Genomic DNA, 13,381 nt, shown 5'->3' with positions numbered 1-13,381 from the left:
ATTATGACTAACAACCAACACCTGTGTCTTCTTGGGGGCAACTCCAAGAGTCTGAGGAGCTTGGAAATTGATATTCCCCAAAGTTGCCAACTTTAGCCAAAAGTCAGCAAAAGGTTTACGTATTTCTACTCTGCTCTTACCTGGATTTAGAGAATTGAGGTTTGACAGACTATCTCCAGGGGCCTATATATTGCTATATTCAGTAGCTATAGGAGTCTGCTCAATCACACCATTGTTCATCTTCTTTTGCCACCTCACTTTTCCACCTCCTGTGGAGTTTTACTTGACTATTAATCATTATTGCTCAGGTTCTTCAAAGAATTTCTAGATAATTCAAACTAAAATCCACTCCAATATCTGGGCAGCTCTGACCCCACTAAGTCTTTCATATACAGCAATGGTCTCTAAACTCAAGTATCTAGTACTCTGGGTCATCTCTAATAGCTGTAAAACCTGATCAATTTGCTTCTGAGTCTCCTCTATCCTAAGCCTCTCTGGACTTGTAGTTTTGACTATAGAATGTATTCCTACAGAGCATGAGACTGAGATTTGGCTAAAGAAAGTTGCAGAGGTACCAATGGCATCCTGAAGTTTCTAGGTCAGCCCTTTAGCCCAGAAGGAATGGGATCATATCCAGTGCACCAAGGACAAAAATCTGAACCAGATGCTGCTTCTCTGGACTTGACAAACCATGCAAATGTTTATAACCTGCTAGAAAACTTCTAAAGTGGGTGAAGGGTCTCAAGATGGGATGCCAACTCATAATCCAGATAAGGAATCTCCGTAGTCTGGAGCTCATCCTAAGCTCAACAAGCCCATTTAAAGTCGCTCAGTCTCAATCCATTTTCTAATCTTTGACCCTTTTACCCTGGGTGTTACAGTTTGACAGACTAATTGGGGCTATGATTCAGTGAGTTTCATATTATTTCCAGTATTATCCATTCAAATAACAATAGCCGTTTTTCAACATGAAGTTATTTCTTTGAAGAGCTAGAATATTGTAACCAGTACCCAGAGATAGTAGTGATGTGACTCCCATCACCATCCCAGTGTAAGTTTTAAAGGTGATAATGGCATCCTAAAGGTGCTCTTTCAGCTCTTCAGTAGTACTCTTCCTAGGAGTTTACCCAGTATGCCATGGGCAAAAATCTGAACCGGATTCTAAGTTGACAGGCACTAGACTTGGAAATCATACAAAGTCACCCCTGTAATCATCTAGGAAATCTCAGGGTAAAAAAGGGAGTTAGTACCTAATAGATACAAGAAGTAGAAGCCACAGATTAAGGTGTTAACTTTATGTGAAGTTCAACCTCAGTCTGTAATCCCAATAACTCAAAGCCAAGACTGGAGGATCACGAGTTTCAGGACAGCTCATCAATTTAGAGAGTCCCTCAATAATTTAATAAGACCCTCTTTCAAGAAAAAGATGGAAAGGTCTGGGGCGGGGGGTGGCTCAGTGGTAAAGTGCTCCTGGGTATAATCCCTAGTATCAAAAAAAGGCAGTTTGCAATTAGGAAAAGGATTAAATTCCTGTGGTTTTTGTGGGCCTGTTCTTTGAAGATCCACTTAGTTTTAAGAAAGCTGGAGTTTGTTTTGTGGTACTGGGAATTGAACCCAGGGTGCTTTGAAAACAAAAATGAGTGGTTGCAGCTCAGTGGCAGTCAAGATTTTGTTAAGTTGAAGTTAGCCTCAAACTTGTAATTTCAGCAAGTTGGGAGGCTGAGGCAGGAGGATCACAAGTATGACACCTCAACCAGCCAGGGAAGCTTCCTCTATGGAGGGAAAGAAGCACTGCTTCAGTAGAAGTTCAGAAAAGTCTGACATTTCTAATCCATTTTTAGTAACATTCTTTTAAATAGAGGCACTTGGAGTTGGCTAGACTGGAAACCTTAGGTTACAGCTGCCATCCAGAGAGCCTAGAAAACAGTACTTCTGAGCAAGTTGGATGGATTTCCTTGCAAGCACCGATAAGACCAGTTAAAGAGTCTTTAAGGACATTGGAGATATTATACTAGAAAAGAAAACTGAAGTACAGAATCACATATTGGAGGATTTCTAGAAATAATCATCTGCCGAGTTGTGAAGTTTGAGCTCCTGTTAAGATGTTTGCATAACAGACCTTTTAAGTGGCCCAGAGAGAAATCTCAAAATGGTACCACGTCACAGGCAAGGCCATTGGTCAAAGAAATCATTCTGACGTTACTGGAAAATCTGGATAATAATGTCCTATACAATGACAGAAACATTCGAGAAAACCCTGTCACGTCTAGACTGGGAAAAAGTAACTTTTAAACGTTTCTCTGGAGAAGTATACAAGTGCAAATGGTTAGAGATTTCTTGCAAGTTGAGGAAGTTGTGTACATTGATATTAGTTTTGGAAGCCAAAGAGAATGTTAAAAATCCCTCGAAAGGCAAAAAATGTAACAACCAACCAGACTTCCCCCAAAGAGCCCTCACTGCTTGTAGCCACTTTTATAAGTGGCCCTAGTATTCCTAAGTGCACCCTGAGCCGAACAACCAGGAGTTGACCAAGGTTCTGTCCAAGGAATACAAGCAGCTCACAGAAGAAAATAAAAAGTATTGAGATTTCAGAATGAGAAATAGGAGTCCTAGGAAAGACTGGCTAGATTGAGGTCACCCTGATCTAGCCCAGGACTCCATGACATTGATATCTACACAAAGGTGCCGAACCAAAACCCCAAATGGGTTAAGGAATGTGAAAAACGAGCTTTCTTCTTTCTTCTTAGAAACCAGTGGATTTTCCAAGAAAAACTTTCATGGAGAGCCCAAGAAGCCTCCCGTGAATGGATCTTACAAGTTTCACCAGAAGTCATGGTCAAGGAGGGAGCTGCAAACATCTGCCCCCGAGGGAACACACAGTAGAGATTGGGAGGTGCCAGCAGTTCATCCCAGAGCCTAACAGTATGAAAGACAGGCTGAGGAGCTGCAGCAATAGTACAGGGTAGACCTGACCTCTTGCTCAGTAGCTTGTCACCTGAGGAGTATACAGGATACAAAGATAAGCTATGGTAAGCTTAGAACATGACCAGCTCTGGAGGACCAAACCCCAAGTTTAGACGAATAGACCAGTGGTCTGCATCAGCTCAGAGTCTGCAAGGCAGCCTTGGAGAGAAGCAGAGGCTGCATTCTCCAGAGAAAAACTCAGTTGATAGAATGCTCAGACGCAATCAGCTCTCACAGGAAGCAAGACAATAAGGAAGGTGGCAAAGATGATGAAGGAGGTGATTCCTCAACTCCAGTGGTGGAGATGAAGATGAATATGGTAGGTCTTAGGGTATGGTTCTAGCTCATCTTCCTCAGGGGGAATCTCCAGATACTCCAGATTTGTTCATGTCCTAAGTAGTTATGGTCAGAACTTTCCAACACAAGGAAGGGGTACAGGTTGCAAAGAAGGCAATATAGGGTACTTTATACCAGGTTCATAAGCCTGGGAAAGGAAGGCCCTTCAAGTAAATATACCAAGTGATTTCCACCCCAATTAAGACTAATACACAATAATATGATTATGGCTTTGGAAGGCACACTAGAGTATTGAGAAGTCTTGCTTTCACTTTCTGCCTTCTCAATATGGTAGGTGGGATACTAACGAACCTGTGACCTTCCCCTTTCTGTGAAGTTGTCCCTCAGAATTCTTGTACTGAATATGGATAAGGATTATTTGATGGTGATAGAGTAGGTGCCTTAAGGGGAGAACTCCTGGTATCTCTTCCAACTTGAAGTGGGCAGAGTTATGCAGGCAGAAATATCTCCATGTGTATTAAACTTGGTCCTCCGTGAGACTTGTGTCACCGGTTTTTAGTAGTGGAAGTTAAAAAGACACCGTAGCTATTTTGCCTCAATAAGCTCCTCCTTAGACTCAGTCTTATCACTTTGGGAATGGTTTCTACAAGTGGTATCTGAATTTATTCTGAGAATAAGCTCCAAACCCTTCCTGCTGCCTCAGGTGAGTAATTTTACCTTTAGTATTCAAGGTAAAGTTACAGGTATAGTAGTATATGTATCATGTCTATCTGACCCGACTTGAATTCATGTACCAGTATCAAATTATTTTGGTTTACTAGTATTGATGTGATGTTAGGACCTTTTAATTTTCTTCTTTTTCTCATAAATGTTATCAAGGAATATCCAGAAGTATGAAAATAGCATAGTTGAGTCATTTAAGAACATGGAGTTTTGAATATTTTTTTGTACCAAGGATTGAACTCTGACACTCAGCCACTGAGCTACACCCCCAGTCCTATTTTGTATTTAGGGACAGGGTCTCAACTCAGTTGCTCAGCACTTCTACTTTTTGCTGATGCTGGTTTTGAACTCGTGATCTTCCTGCCTCAGCTTCCCCCAACCGATAAGATTACCGGTTTGTGAGGCTGAAGTTTAACTGATACATTAAAGCACAAAAACTGGGCTGGGCACGGTGTGGTGTACGCCTGTAATCCCAGTGGCTGGGGCTCGGGAGGCTGAAGCAGGAGGATCGTGAGTTCAAATCCAGCCTCAGCAATTGAGCAAGGGACTAAGCAACTCAGTGGACCCCAAGACCCTGACTCTAGTATAATAGAAAATAGGGCTAGGGGATGTGGCTCAGTGGCCGAATGTCCTTGAATTCAATTTCTGGTACCCAAAGACAAAAGTTAAAGCACAAAAGTTGTACATAGTAATGTAGTGCTATGTTTTGATATGTAGTCCAATTTAAAAGTTGTATAATAGGTACGTGTTTCCTCAGAAAGTGATTTGGCAAGTTCTAGCTTTGAGATGTACAGCTTGTTGTTCCTAAATATCCAAGTCAGTTATAGTATTTTTCCTCCTATGTTAATAGTTTTCAGGTAAAAATGGCAACATTTGCAATTGCTGCACCTCTGCTGTCTTCACTTTTAAGTGTATTGTATGAATATCCAGAACAATGTTAAGCAACAGCAGTGAAGTTCAACTTCATTCTGACTTTCAAGCTAAGGCTAACTGGATTTAATAAAAGTCATTCTGATACACATTTCAAATGTATTATGACAAAAAAAGCATCCTGAAGGACAGTTGAGCCATGTGATCAGCTTTCAGTAGCTTTCCCATCTTGGCCATTATCCAAAAAGCACCTTAAACTACAGGTGTGTTTAAGTTTGTTAAGTTTTCATATCAACTCTTAGATTTCCAAAATCCTAGTATACCAAGTTGAAGAAAGACATTACATAGTATTTTGTCCAAGTTATAGTACAGTATCTACTTGCCAAGCAACAGATGTGCTACGGCTCCAGTCACTACCTCACAATGTGACCCACTTGGTAACATGGTGCATTCTACCCCACAACGTCCATCCTCGCCAGATTAGAGGTTGTAGTATGTAGACAGAAATACATCATCCAGGAGATAGGCTGGCTCTATGGAATCCACTCTATAATTGTTACTTTGGAATTTCATTCTAGTAGACCAGTAACTCAGAGAAGAGTTATTTTATTGGCAGGAATTACCCTAACTTGAGGAATTAGGTTTCAGCCACATAAGATTGTGTAAATACATGTACTTTATTGCGGTGCTTTGCTGTATGGGGGAAGAGGGACAAAAGTACAGTCACTAACTTGAACCACTGGACAGAAGTCCTACAACCAGTTGTATATGGAGTCAGTCTAGGTTAACAGTAGTACTAGCAGAGGATGGCAGGAAATCCAATATGTGGTTAGAAGCAGGAGATGGATGACCAATCTTAGGCCTCATGGCAGCTGTGGGGACAGTAGCTTGTCATAACATTGTAGCTTCTTTGTAAAGTTTGGTTCCAGATGGTAACAAGTCAAAAAAGTAACCTTGGTAAGGTGCACAAGTGGATCCATATGAAAGGTAGGAAAGTGGATCAGAGTTTCTCTATTAGAAGTCGTCTATAGGTCACCTGAAGATATTTCCACATACCAATGGCTTCCTTAGACTCTTGTCACAAAAATTACCTTGCCTATATGTAAGCCAGGCCAGAAGAGATAGGAGTCAGGGAGATCCTTCAAGGAAGGGCAGGAATGGACAGATTACCACTGGGAGTTCACATAGACCACTTCAGAGATGTCCCTAAAGGTCCTCCACTCACAGAAGGAAGACAGTTGTTCATGGGGCTCAGACTCAATAACACTTCTGGGTTCACCTGCCTTCCCAGCTTACTTCTCATATTCCCACTATGCCCCTGTGATCATCTCTACAATAAGTATATGCTCATATCTTCATCTCAGCCTGTACTTTGGAAAATCCAGAGTAAGTAGGAGAGATCTGAATTTTCACCTGAAAAAAATTTAGGCGAGAAGTGGTTCAAGTTTGGCAAGTTTAACTGTGCTCATTGTAGTTAGAGAAATAAGTGGAGTAACATCCTGGTCCACCTTAGATTAAGGTTTTAAAAGGCACAGTAGTTTGGTTCTTATGCTTTTACTTAAGTGAACAGAGTTAGCCTAGGAGTCGAGTTATGACATTAAAGATATTTGAATATTCTGAGATATGCAAACTTCTTTGAAAGAGGAATTAAGATTGGAAAACAAGAATGCTTAACTAAGAACTCCTGTGGATGAAACCATGTATTTGGCTTTGCACAGCAGAAGAACTGTTGGCTTATGTCAAGTATTTTCCATATGTACACAAGTCTGAAGATTACTGAGGTTTCTACTGTACGTTACTGTCAAGAGCCTAGGTCCTTCCTATCCTTTTACACCATCTTCAGAAGATGCTTAACAGTTGTACTTAAGGCCCAAGATAACATGGTACCTGGAGCTCAGCAGCTAACATTCCAGGCACAAACATAATGATGTAATTAGAGCCATATCTGCTATGCTATTTTAATCGGTGAGGAAATAACCTCAAGAAGAGACTAGAACATAAGAACTAATGAAACAAACAAGGTTATGTTCAGCAGCACATTCGTAGCTCTTTTGTAACTGCATATATTAATGAGATTATATATGGCTATTGATTAACCAATCAGTAGTGTATACCATGTTTCAGAATTTAATATGCAAGGCCAGGCTTAAAGGGAGAAGTGCTTAACCCTTCTCCTAGGGCCCATAGTGTCTTACCCTTATAGTTTAGTAATTATTGAGGAAAAGAAACCTTATGTGCCATGTATGCCTACTGATTTGTAGGCTCTAAGGTGCTATAAATAGGCACAGCAAGAATCATACTTCCTCCCCATCACACCTTATAGACCAACTTTTAAGACCCTCTACAGGAAGAGTAAGATTAGGCGAAGGCACAAGTTAATGCCACATTTTATAGCTGCTTTGACTCACCTTAGGCACATCCTGTATCAAAACAGGCTGAGCTCCATGTCCATATAACAATATTGCCAGAAGATTATACAGGGAAGTACTTAGCCTATTTCACGGACTCAAGGCCCAACAGAAGACCCACAGTAGGAGACAGTATGTTCTGATAGTGTCTTTACCCCTTGTCAGAACTGCCCAAGAAACCTCATGCACAAGCCATTTTTCCATCTCTATAGCCCCAAGATAGAGCAGACAGTACAGAGGGTTAGGCTCTTATTCCTTGTCTAGGCCAAGCAGCTGAGCAACATGCTACTGCTTTACCGGGATTCTGGTAAAGTAATGAAGACACCAGCCTCAGACAAGCACTTGCACGAACTGTATGTACTTACAGAGCACCCTTCCTTCTAGATGGGTCAACAAGAGTTAGCCAAGCGGATCTTTTGACAGTAGCTGATGTATGACCATTATACTCCAACAATATAGCTCAGACTGAGCCCAGTCAAGCCATCTAGCAACCTGGAGGATAAACATGATCAGCCCACTCCATACTTGGTGAGGCAGAGAACACAGAAGAAATAGACCTTATAGGTCAAGTTTGGAACCAAAACTAAAGGTTCCTTTTAAACATTAAGTGATCCAAGGATTAGTTTACCAAGTCATCCAAAATTCATTCTCTGCCTTTGGTCAACAGGCTTCCATTTGGGTAAGCACATGGACATCCTCCCTCCAAAGACTCCACGACTAGCCCTTCAGCTAGTTGTGACCACATGACTAGATCCTGGGCACTGGAATGTGGGAATGTACCTTATGTGCACATTCCAGTTTATGCCACTAAAAAGGAAGCTGTGAATGGGACCCACCTTAAACCACCTTTGTGCTGGCCAGAACAAGTTGTCAGTTGACCTTCCTTCAACAGTGTAACAGGGAAACATTCTGGATCCAAAAAGTTAGATCCATGGTCGATTCTGAACAAGACCATCCCTATGGACACCTAGTACCTTAAACTAGTAATAGAGAAAGTATTAAGTTATAGTTGAGATTTATTCAAAGCTGCTCCATGTTCAAAACCAAATAGGTATACACTAGCTCACTTATACCAGTCATCCAAACAACTTGGTAGTACTGGACAATACAGTCCTCTTTAGTACTAGGCTCCAGTAAGGATACTGGACCAAATCCCTCCCGCTGAGAAGTTCTATAGTGGAACATTCAAGGGTAATCAGATTAGACCCTTCAATGGGGACTAGTGAGATGAGCTTGCCTCACAAACACTTCATGACAAGAACCTAACAGAACTGAGCATAGCTCTTCCCGTCATCTCTAGTCCAATAGTGGCATTTCTACAAGGTGAGTTTGGGCATCCATATGGGTCTCCCAGGCAGTCTGCTCTCTCCTAGCCCATTTCTAGTAGCGACAGAGGAAAGGCTCAATACAGTGTGGTCAACAACTGTCAGTTAACACTCAATGATATTATTGTAACTCCACTGAACATTAAAGGGCAAGTTGAGCACCGAGGATCACAAGACGAATCTGAAGAGAAACCTCTCAATTCACAAAAACATGAAGACCACAAAACTAAGAACCCAGAAGACCAAGGGAAGATTGTATCCCCAAGTCCCTATTGTTCCATATCTGAACACAAGCACTATGTATCAAGTCATCAGTATCTCATGTTGCAGCCAAACCATAAGGACAGTTTGCAAACTACAGAGGTTACAGGTCAAAGTGAAAGTAGAACAGAAGGAACAGTCTGATGTATTTCCTGGAGGTACCCCAGATCCCCACTGTTTCTCAGACTGTCTCCTGTCTCAGTATCCAGTGAGACTCCAAGGGAATTTGAAATACTAAGAAGCTCAGTAAGGTCTTATGAAGGACCTCAAGCTATTGGGTCCCTAATGTGAGGCGTCCTCCAGTCACTGGAACCATCCGACCCACAATGAGTAAGCAGCCAGTGTCACAAGAGAATGCTCAAGCTATATGGAATCCCTGAGGAAGCTAGCTTAAGTATTGGGAGGGTGGGGAAGAGACAGAATAAGTTATTTGACTTCCATTCCCCCTCCCCTGCTCCCCGTAAGTGAGGAGTTGCACCAATTTAACAACTTTGAGTTTGAAAAAAATTCTAGGTTACCAATGAGAATTTTGTTCAAGAAAATATGAACACATACAATTAGAACTGTTTCCACTAAAATTTAGCTTAGTGATTAAATTAACAGAAATTTAGTTGGGAGACTTCAGATATTGAGTGTCTACTACCAGTGTGAGAATGAACACCCAGCAGCTTTTCATATGCATTGCATTGTTAAACAGCTGTCATTTGATAAAATTTGGAAGCCTATGTATCTTTGCCTTTTTTGCTAGTAGTTTTGCTTGGCAAGAACATTCACGTATTTATATTTGCTGATGAAGTCCTTAATTCTGAAGAACTGTTCTAGTGAATAAAAGGACATGTCACCAAGGAGTTGAGGGATACTTCTTGAGAAATAATGGTAAGTCATCCAACAAATCTAGTTATGTAGTCCTCAGATTAGTCATGAGCGTTACTAATCACTTCTTCCATACAAGTCTATCATTGTACTGTTATTCTCAAGAATGGCCATATTTGGCCATAGACAGATACCAGAGGGAATAATAGAGTATCTTCAGATTTCCTGGTAAGAAACTCAGGAGAGTCAAATTCTGTTGACTACACTTCACAACATCCCTTGAACTAGTTCATTGCTCTATTTGTGATTCTGCCACCTGACTCCAAGTTACCACCATTTCTTACTTGGACTCAAGTCAAAATTAGATTTTTGGCTAGCACTTAGGTCATGTCTGAGGAAATTTCGAGCCTTAGTTTTTAATCACCTGGCCTTCCACAGGTGCTAGAGTAAGAACATGAAACTTTTGAAAGTTTTTACTGATGAACAGAGTGCCTGAAGATTAGACCAAGTCTAATAACGTGACCCATCTGCCTCACAATTTAAACAAACTATTTCTTGCCTTTTAACAGAGCTATGTAGACAACAACATTGTCATTCCTTCCTAGCACTAATTGACTTGAGCCAATAACTCCTCACAGAATCTTGTCAGTTTTCCCAAATTTGATGATGCAAGACATTAGTACAGTTTTTAAGGGTAAGAAGTTAAAAAAGGCAGTTCAGATAAATATTTCTGGTCCAAGTTTTCATATAAGGTTGCACTCACACCATTGGCCAGATGCATTTTTATTTAAAGTTTTAATTGGCAGCAAGTCAGTTTTCAATTTCACTCATGGCAGTTGTCACCTCCAAGAATGTCTGCTCCCAAGATAACTTACAGCTTCAAATTCTCCCAGCTGTTGGATAGCCGGCTCCATGCCAGGCATGGTATTTGGGCCCAAGCAGGGTGCAACCCAAAATGAACCTTGTATCTCCTTGGACAATTAAAGACCAAGACAGAAGCTACAGTCTTAATAATGGCAAAAATGATATACCTCTCAAATGTTAAGTCACATCAAGATCCAATTTATCGTTAAGGGGAAGGTGCTTAATATCAGGAAGCAAGGATCACTGGGGGCCATCTCACCAGCTACCTATCCCATACAGCCTATGCTTTATCCTTTTCACCAGGTCCTAATCACTTGTCTTCCGCTCTGCTTTTGGATTCCTTGTTCTATTGGCCATTTCTTTGATAACAGGTTCCAAACCAAGACCTTCAAAGTGCATGGTTTGGAACCCGATATCAAAGTGCATAAAAGCACTCATCTGTAGAAAGCTCAGGGTTTATTGGAGGTCTTGCTCCATAGCAGGGTCTAGCTCTGCTTAAGATTTGGTCTAGCAGTTGATTTTTCCACATTGCATTAATGTGATAGTTCCAAAATTTCCACGGTCCATTTTAAGTACGTTAAAGTCTGAAGATCAGACTTCACTATTTGAGAAACTTCTGCACCTGTTTCAGGCAGAAGCTCCTATAGGTTCTTCCTGTTTTTCTTCTGAAGTCTCAAAGTTGAAGACATTCATATTGCTATGAAGCAAGCGAAGGGTTGAAGTATTTCCCTATCATGGATAGAACACTTTGGATTCTCTATGCCCGAGAGGACTCAGAACTGTTCCTACCTAAGGAGTACCCCCAGCCTAGGGGACCTGCAGTAGAGGCCTAGAATAGCTCAGCTTCAGGACTGGGGAAAACTAACTTTTTTGCATAGGCTTTTCAAATGGCAGAATAGAGACTAAAGACAACCTGGACCTACCTTTAACCAAGGCAATGAAAATAATTTTCCATATGATCCAAGCCATCTAGACTTGGAATATAGTATGCCTAACTACTCAGTATTAAGTAAATCATCTTAATAGATGCAGAAAAAGCATTTGACAATTCAGTATCCTTTCATGGTAGAAGGAAATGGTCAAGAACATGATCTTCCTTAAGTATAGAAGGAATATTTGATTATCCAAATGATAGCTATGGGCTTAAGTTAAAGTCTTCTCCCACAAGATCTGGAATGAAACAAGGGTGCTCACTCTTGTAACTTGTTCAATCTAGTACTGAAATTCCTAGCTATAGCAAGAAAAATTAAAAGGCATTAAGATAGAAAAGGGACAATTTTCTTTCAGACAATTTTATGTAGAAAGTCCTGAAGATTTCAGGAAACTGCTAGAACCAGAACAGTTGACTCATTGAAAACTATTTTGCAAATAAGTTTCTGCGAATATTCAATGAAGTTGATACATTAAAATAGGTTGGAAATTATAATCTAGAGCTTATACTATATCATGTTATAATTAATGTATGATTTTTGTAGGTTTCCATATCTGGGATAATGGGACAAAATTGGTTAAGAAACTACAAAAAATTAAATAGCCCCATCTAAAATGTCAAAAATAGGAATAACCAGAGGAGTAAAGTCTATTAAAAAAACTTAAAGAAGTTGAAGATGCAATTGAGAAGATGAATTGAATTGAGAATATTGTTAAAGTGTATTGCCCTAAGATTTTATACAATCCCTACCAGTGAAGCCAGATTTAAAGTTAGGTAGTCAGTGTAGTTAGGTAAATCGGGTCTAATATCGAGTGAAATCTAAAATGGAGGCCATGCTGAGAATGAATTCCGGGAAACGCAGGACAACTCATGGAATGTTAATGAGGTCCTGAGAAAAGCCCTAGGCCCAAAGTCCATCCCAAAGAAATGTTAATGAACAGCCCCAGATTTGAAGACAGCCCATCCCAAAGAAACCTTAATGAAGTCCTTCCTGCCCAGATTACTTCTTTGGCCCACCTGTGTCCCACCCCTCGGGCCTTCCCACCTACATTCCATCACTGAAAGAACTATAAAAAGGGGAAACAACCACACTTCCACGGATTCCACCTCTTGAGTCCCCTTCTTCCTCTGGGAGGAAGAGTCTTTTCTGCTGTCCTTTAATAAACTTCTACGTTCCACTCTGACCTTGCCTCGGTGTGCTTCTGTTCTTCTTCAACGTTGGGGAAGAAAGGACTCGTCATCGTTCAACAACGGTAACATATTGGAGGTTCCCAACCGAGATTCTACACCAAGGTAAGCGCCTCTCCACGCACCCCATGTCTGTCTGAGGTGCATCTTTTTCTTTCTGGAGGGTAAGGTGGGCACCCACGGCTACTTAAACGCAATTAGTGCAGCCACCACTCTTCAAGACTCCGGTGAGAGGTTTCCCGGCCTAGGCAGCTCTCAATCACCTGTTCAATACAGAGCAGGCATGTTGGGTTCTGTCAAAGCGGCTTCCAACTTTTCTGTCTGGACCCGGAAAGCAATTGGCGTGAGTACAGTGTCCTGAATCCTGATCTGCCTCAGATGCCTGGAGGTGGAGGAAGGAGTTTGGAACAACTGCAGAATTCCGGTCTGGGCTACACTCAGACGTATTCCTAAGGTTCCCTTCTCTTGAGCCCCCTCCCGACAGCCCTCAGGGGTATCTAGGGTGATCGGTAGATGAATGACACTGAGGGAAATCCCCAGTTACATTTGCTTCCGTATGGGCTACACAACACTCCCAACCCCGCATCCATTCCCTCCTGGATGCTCCCCTTCCTTCACAGGTCAGAAATGTTAGCAATTCAGGTTGTAGGACTGAGAGAAAGGCATGGGATAATTAGTAAAATCTGCCCAGGTTCCCTAAGATGCATAGGTAACTTTCACTAGTCTGTTTTACTGCT

At 41.3% G+C, this 13,381-nt stretch overlaps 1 pseudogene; it reads left to right on the top strand.

Annotated features, from left to right (window-relative positions):
- The first annotated feature begins 2,233 nt into the window (after positions 1-2,233).
- On the top strand, positions 2,234-2,966 carry LOC139706358 (putative upstream-binding factor 1-like protein 6; annotated as a pseudogene).
- The last annotated feature ends 10,415 nt before the right edge of the window (positions 2,967-13,381 follow it).

This window comes from Marmota flaviventris, chromosome 7 (assembly GCF_047511675.1).
Source record: "Marmota flaviventris isolate mMarFla1 chromosome 7, mMarFla1.hap1, whole genome shotgun sequence".
In the NCBI taxonomy this organism is placed as follows: Eukaryota; Metazoa; Chordata; class Mammalia; order Rodentia; family Sciuridae; genus Marmota; species Marmota flaviventris.
This window is presented reverse-complemented; position numbering and strand designations above follow the sequence as displayed.